Source organism: Schistocerca cancellata, chromosome 1, assembly GCF_023864275.1.
Source record: "Schistocerca cancellata isolate TAMUIC-IGC-003103 chromosome 1, iqSchCanc2.1, whole genome shotgun sequence".
Lineage (NCBI taxonomy): Eukaryota > Metazoa > Arthropoda > Insecta > Orthoptera > Acrididae > Schistocerca > Schistocerca cancellata.
This window is the reverse complement of record NC_064626.1, coordinates 167,186,194-167,193,023: the sequence shown is the minus strand read 5'-3', so window position 1 is coordinate 167,193,023 and position 6,830 is coordinate 167,186,194. Positions and strand designations below refer to the sequence as shown.

The window sequence follows — 6,830 nt, the reverse complement described above, 5'->3', positions numbered from 1 at the left end:
AGTTTCTATCACATAACTTTCTTTTTCTCACAATAAAAATAGAAATAATGTTTCTACTACGTACGTACTGGGTAAACTTCACAATACGAAGATGGTATCTGTTCTTTATTTTTAAAAAATATCCCAGTGGCATGTAGATTCTATTATATTTAAACATATATTGTTGTTACGTAATTGCGAAAACAATAGCTAGCGTGTTCTTTCGGACATGCCCGAAAGAACAAATACCATCTTCATGTAGTTAAGGCTAACTGGCCATTGACCTAGGTCTTCAATGCTGCATGCAAACGCATTGCCCGAACTCTTACGGGACTCGGTAAGATTGTCTGCCGCGAGTAATGAGTGTAATGGGCAGGGGCACTACGAATGTAGTGTGCGGACATTAAGTTCGGAATGTGGGTCTCACGGGGATCGTGCAAGGGATAAATCCCTGCAGTCGCATTATCCTCTGTGCTCTCGGTGGCTCAGATGGATAGAGCGTCTAGGCACACATTTTCTACTGTCCCCACTGATGTATATCAACGCCTGTCGATAGCTTAGGTTCTTCATTTAATTATCATTTCAAACTTCACAATGTCTGCTCTGTAACATTACATTATTTCTTAGACTTAACAAGATATTGCACTGAACAGTTCGCTGTTTATCTCCTCAGTTCAGTCACTGGTACATAGTTTACAACACCTGTGAACCGTATGATCCCTGATTCATGCCTCTTAAATCACAGACTGAATTGCTTAGAATAGTTGCCTTCATTACTATGAAGTTTGCAATATTTTGATAATGTCAGCTATGCTCAACAGCGTTTCCAGTAAGGCTCTCTGTAACTGTATGCTGACGAATCCAGAAGACGACACATTATCACAGCTTTTGTTTGCTTTGTCGCGCTTATTAATTCAGCCTAATAACATATTTTCATGAAATATTCAAGCGTATTTCGAGCCCTACTTCAATGCAAATAATTTTCCTTTAACAAACATTTATTTTAACGTTGTTTGATAGACAAGAAAAAATCCAGAAAAGAAGCCAATTGACTGTGAAAAAAGCTGTACTTTCGGACGCCTGCCAAATCAAATATTTTCCGGGAAAACAGTATTAAAAAGAAGCTAGAGTTAGTTCTATAAAGGCTGATTTGGCAGTACTGCCCGGCAGTGCCTCTGGTAATCCTGGGAATTGTTAGAAAGGTTTAGAGTGCTCCCGGATTCCCATTAGGCTCGGGCGGCTGCCAGGTTCTGCGCTAATGTGGCGGTGGTGAGCCGTACCACTGCTGCAGCGGCCAAACGCCCTCCAGAATTTAGCCAACGGTGGACTCTGACTAACAGATCCACTCTCGTCGCACAGTCTCTAATTCACGTTGGTAACGGCTATTTAACAGCAAAGTGTCACGAGATTTCCACAGCGTGGCCCACGTGCAAACTAGTGTCTTTCCTGCGCACTGGATTCCCTCCAGCGATATCGTGCGTCTCAGTACTTTGTATAGAAATATGTGGGCATCCATTCGAATACTTAAGTAGTATGGACCCCCATTTCTGACACCAAAAAGTCGTCATTCAGACAAAAATCATCACCACAGAGAAATCTACATCTACATCCACACTCCGCAAGCCACCTGACGGTGTGTGGCGGAGGGTACTTTGAGTACCTCTATCGGTTCTCCCTTCTATTCCAGTCTCGTATTGTTCGTGGAAAGAAAGATTGTCGGTATGCCTCTGTGTGGGCTCTAATCTCTCTGATTTTATCCTCGTGGTCTCTTCGCGATATATACGTAGGAGGGAGCAATATACTGCTTGACTCTTCGGTGAAGGTATGTTCTCGAAACTTCAACAAAAGCCCGTACCGAGCTACTGAGCGTCTCTCCTGCAGAGTCTTCCACTGGAGTTTATCTATCACCTCCGTAACGCTTTCGCGGTTACTAAATGATTCTGTAACGAAGCGCGCTGCTCTCCGTTGGATCTTCTCTTTCTCTTCTATCAACACTAACTGGTACGGATCCCACACCGGTGAGCAATATTCAAGCAGTGCGCGAACAAGTGTACTGTAGCCTACTTCCTTTGTTTTCGGATTGCATTTCCTTAGGATTCTTCCAATGAATCTCAGTCTGGCATCTGTTTTACCGACGATCAACTTTATATGATCATTCCATTTTAAATCACTCCTAATGCCTACTCCCAGACAATTTATGGAATTAACTGCTTCCAGTTGCTGACCTGCTATATTGTAGCTAAATGATAAAGGATCTTTCTTTTTATGTATTCGCAGCACATTACACTTGTCCACATTGAGATTCAATTGCCATTTCCTTCACCATGCGTCAATTCGTTGCAGATCCTCCTGCATTTCAGTACAATTTTCCATTGTTACAACCTCTCGATATACTACAGCACCATACGCAAAAAGCCTTAGTGAACTTCCGATGTTATCCACAAGGTCATTTATGTACATTGTGAATAGCAACGGTCCTACGACACTCCCCTGCAGCACACCTGAAATCACTCTTACTTCGGAAGACTTCTTTCCATTCAGAATGACATGCTGCGTTCTGTTACCTAAGAACAATCCAATCACACGACTGGTCTGATAGTCCATATGCTCTTACTTTGTTCATTAAACGATTGTGGGGAACTGTATCGAACGCCTTGCTGAAGTCAAGAAACACGGCATTTACCTGGTGACCCGTGTCTATGGCCCTCTGAGTCTCGTCGACGAATAGCGCAAGCTGGGTTTAACACAATCGTCTTTTTCGAAACCCATGCTGATTCCTACAGAGTAGATTTCTAGTCTCCAGAAAAGTCATTATACTCTAACGTAATACGTGTTACAAAATTCTACAACTGATCGACGTTAGAGATATAGGTCTATAGTTCTGCACATCTGTTCGACGTCCCTTCTTGGAAACTGGGATGACCTGTGCCCTTTTCCAATCCTTTGGAACGCTACGCTCTTCGAGACCTACGGTACACCGTTGCAAGAAGGGGGGAAAGTTCATTCGAGTACTCAGCGAAAGAACCCTGTATGTTGGAAGCTCGCCAGACCAAATATTAGTGCCTAGTAGAAGACGTCTGGCTAACCCAGCGTAACACCGCTTCTAGCTTGGATAATGGCCTCAATTCGCCGAGAAAGAGAGTCCATAAACTGTACCATATCCACGTGAAACCATTCATTGATTTTAGGATTGCGTACAGCCACCAGACTGCGGCGATGGTAATTGCTACGTTCCACCTGCCGTTCTTTTCTATGAGATTAAGATCAGGTGATTGAGAAGGATAGTCGAGGTGCTATAACGTAACCGTGTGTTCATCAAATTAGGAACGTATACATAGTCCAGTGGACACGGCTGTTATCACCATAGATCAAGGGAGTGCCCACGGCATACTCGTAATGAAGATGCAGACGAAAGGTCAGCACCTGGTCACGTTCACGTTTAACTGATGAATAGGTCCAACTCATGGCACGAAGAAAAAACCTAAAACCACCTTCTGCCTGAACTCCGCTCTCCACACAATACAGGTTCGTTGTCACATTGGATCGTCGGTGCAATCGACACCTTGCATTTACCTCGGTTGTGATCAAAACAGGAGCCAGCAATACTAGTATTAGTATCTACTAATACCAGTACTGCTGGTTGTTGTTCTGATCACAACCGAGGTAGAATGATGCTACACGTCGGTCAGGGACCTGAAGATGGCGTAGTAAAACGCTGAAACTGGTTGCCAAATAAAATAAGGTTAGGAGCTGGACACCTGAAAGGTGTTTAATTTGACATCCTCTGACGAACAGCCGAGTCTCTCCACCGTCTCTAAAAAGATGGACATGAGTCAGTGCTACTGATGGTGTGCAGTACACCACTTTTATAGAACCAGGCGGAGGCCAGATATCGGGCAATGTATCTGGCGCATCGCTGTGTATACAGAAATGTCGCTCTGATGAGAGCGATGTGATCCAGAGGCTGCCATGAAGTTACTATCCAGGGCCGGTGCCGTACTTTTTGCACGTCTTCCAACGTTTAAGGCAAGAGAACGACCTCGGTACTGCGTTGACGCACGTGGTCAACCTCGATCGCACTGCCATTTAATGTTGCTACTCCCCTGAAACTTTTGCACAGCAATTGAATGAATCGCAGACCATCCCACTTTGACTGTGACAGGCCTTCAAATTGATACTGATGAGAGCACGAGGTATGTCAACCAAATCTGTTTCGCTATGATACTTCCCTATAACTCGAAGACTGTGTTTCAAATGCATGCAACACGAATGGAAAGTACTATGTTCACTGTATGAAGCCACGTTAAGCAGCCTTGCACTGATTTCAGTGTTGCCCCGCCCATGTCAAACCGCAAAGAGCCACCATGTCGCAATGGCTGTTTATGGCTTTTTATCGTTCCTTAATACATGTTGGTGTGTAGAATATATGAGTCTGGCGACATACCATCTGACTTTCGGAAAAGCATCATCCACACAATTCCGAAGACGGCAAGAGCTGACAAGTGCGAGAATTATCGCACAATCAGCTTAACAGCTCATGCATCGAAGCTGCTTACAAGAATAATATACAGAAGAATGGGAAAGAAAATTGAGAATGCGCTAGGTGACGATCAGTTTGGCTTTAGGAAAAGTAAAGGGACGAGAGAGGCAATTCTGACGTTACGGCTAATAATGGAAGCAAGGCTAAAGAAAAATCAAGACACTTTCATAGGATTTGTCGACCTGGATAAAGCGTTCGACAATATTAAATCGTGCAAGCTGTTCGAGATTCTGAAAAAAGTAGGGGTGAGCTATAGGGAGAGACGGGTCATATACAATATGTACAACAACCAAGAGGGAATAATAAGAGTGGACGATCAAGAACGAAGTGCTCGTATTAAGAAGGGTGTAAAACAAGGCTGTAGCCTTTCGCCCCTACTCTTCCATCTGTACATCGAGGAAGCAATGATGGAAATAAAAAAAAGGTTCAGGAGTGGAATTAAAATACAAGGTGAAAGGATATCAATGATACGATTCGCTGATGACATTGCTATACTGAGTGAAAGTGAAGAAGAATTAAATGATTTGGTGAACGGAATGAACAGTCTAATGAGTACACAGTATGGTTTGAGAGTAAATCGGAGGAAGACGAAGGTAATGAGAAGTAGTAGAAATGAGAACAGCGAGAAACTTAACATCAGGATTGATGGTCACGAAGTCAATGAAGTTAAGGAATTCTGCTACCTAGGCAGTAAAATATCCAATGACGGACGAAGCAAGGAGGACATCAAAAGCAGACTCGCTATGGCAAAAAAGGCATTTCTGGCCAAGAGAAGTCTACTAATATCAAATACCGGCCTTAATTTGAGGAAGAAATTTCTGAGGATATACGTCTGGAGTACAGCATTGTATGGTAGTGAAACATGGACTGTGGGAAAACCGGAACAGAAGAGAATCGAAGCATTTGAGATGTGGTGCTATAGACGAATGTTGAAAATTAGGTGGACTGATAAGGTAAGGAATGAGGAGGTTCTACGAAGAATCGGAGAGGAAAGGAATATGTGGAAAACACTGATAAGGAGAAGGGACAGGATGATAGGACATCTGCTAAGACATGAGGGAATGACTTCCATGGTACTAGAGGGAGCTGTAGAGGGCAAAAACTGTAGAGGAAGACAGACATTGGAATACGTCAAGCAAATAATTGAGGACGTAGGTTGCAAGTGCTACTCTGGGATGAAGAGGTTAGCACAGGAAAGGAATTCGTGGCGGGCCGCATCAAACCAGTCAGTAGACTGATGACCAAAAAAAAAAAAAAAAAAAAATGGTGATGCACATATGTATCATGAAGACAAACAGTACTACCATACATAATTCCTCGGTCGGAACTTTTAACCCGGCTTTTCTGTTTTTCGCGAGTAGTTAGCTTAATTACCAGCGTATCTCGACACTCCTCCAGGCCTGACACCAACTTTTCACTGATGTTTTTACCTGAGATTGCCAAAAAGTCAATCCAACTCAGTTTATCTGTATTCTAAGAATTCGCTACTGGCCCATGCACTAGTCGTTTGACGTTGAGCGCTACTTTCGTTTCTGGTAAAGTCCCGCTATCAAAAAGGATGTATGGAGTTATTCTTCTGTCACATATTTACGGTTGTAAAAGGTGTAAGAGCAGCACAGACGCTTACAGTCACAGCTCTTTACCTTGTGTTGTGATAAACAGAACGTACTTTATTTTGTTTCATAACTTAACTCCTCCCGAACACGCCACGAAGGCCGAACGGTACCGGTCATCCTCAGCCCACAGGCGTCGCTGGATGCGGATATGGAGGGGCATGTGGCCAGCACACCGCTCTGCCGGCCGCATGTCAGTTTCCGAAACCGGAGCCACTACTTCTCTATCAAGTACCTCCTCAGTTTGCCTCGCAAGGGCTGAGTGCACCCCGCTTGCCAACAGCGCTCGGCAGACCGGATGGTCATCCATCCAAGTGCTAGCCCAGCCCGGCAGCGCTTAACTTCGGTGATCTGACGGGAACCGGTGTTACCACTGCGGCAAGGCCGTAGGCTTATTTTATTTCATGATAGATTATAAATCCTTGGATTGATATTCATTAACTCTTGAGACCTGGGCTGAATGTCAGCACCTTAGTAGTCCTCAGGAGTAGCAAAATGTGTGTCTATGTGCTTGCACCTGCTTCATAATTCCAGTATTGGTGTAAGTCTGATCACCTGCAGCATAGGAAAAAATGTGGAGCCCAAGTAACCTGTGTAAGTAGGCTGTTTATGTTTTCTTATTGGCAACGTTACGTAGCGCTCTGTATGAAAATCACTGGCTGTGCTGTGTGCAGTCTGTGGCTAGTTTGCATTGTTGT

The 6,830-nt window shown here is 43.9% G+C and overlaps 1 pseudogene; it reads right to left on the bottom strand.

The window, feature by feature from the left end:
• Nucleotides 1-6,406: 6,406 nt before the first annotated feature.
• LOC126104058 (5S ribosomal RNA) lies at nt 6,407-6,524 on the bottom strand (annotated as a pseudogene).
• Between the last annotated feature and the right edge of the window lie 306 nt (nt 6,525-6,830).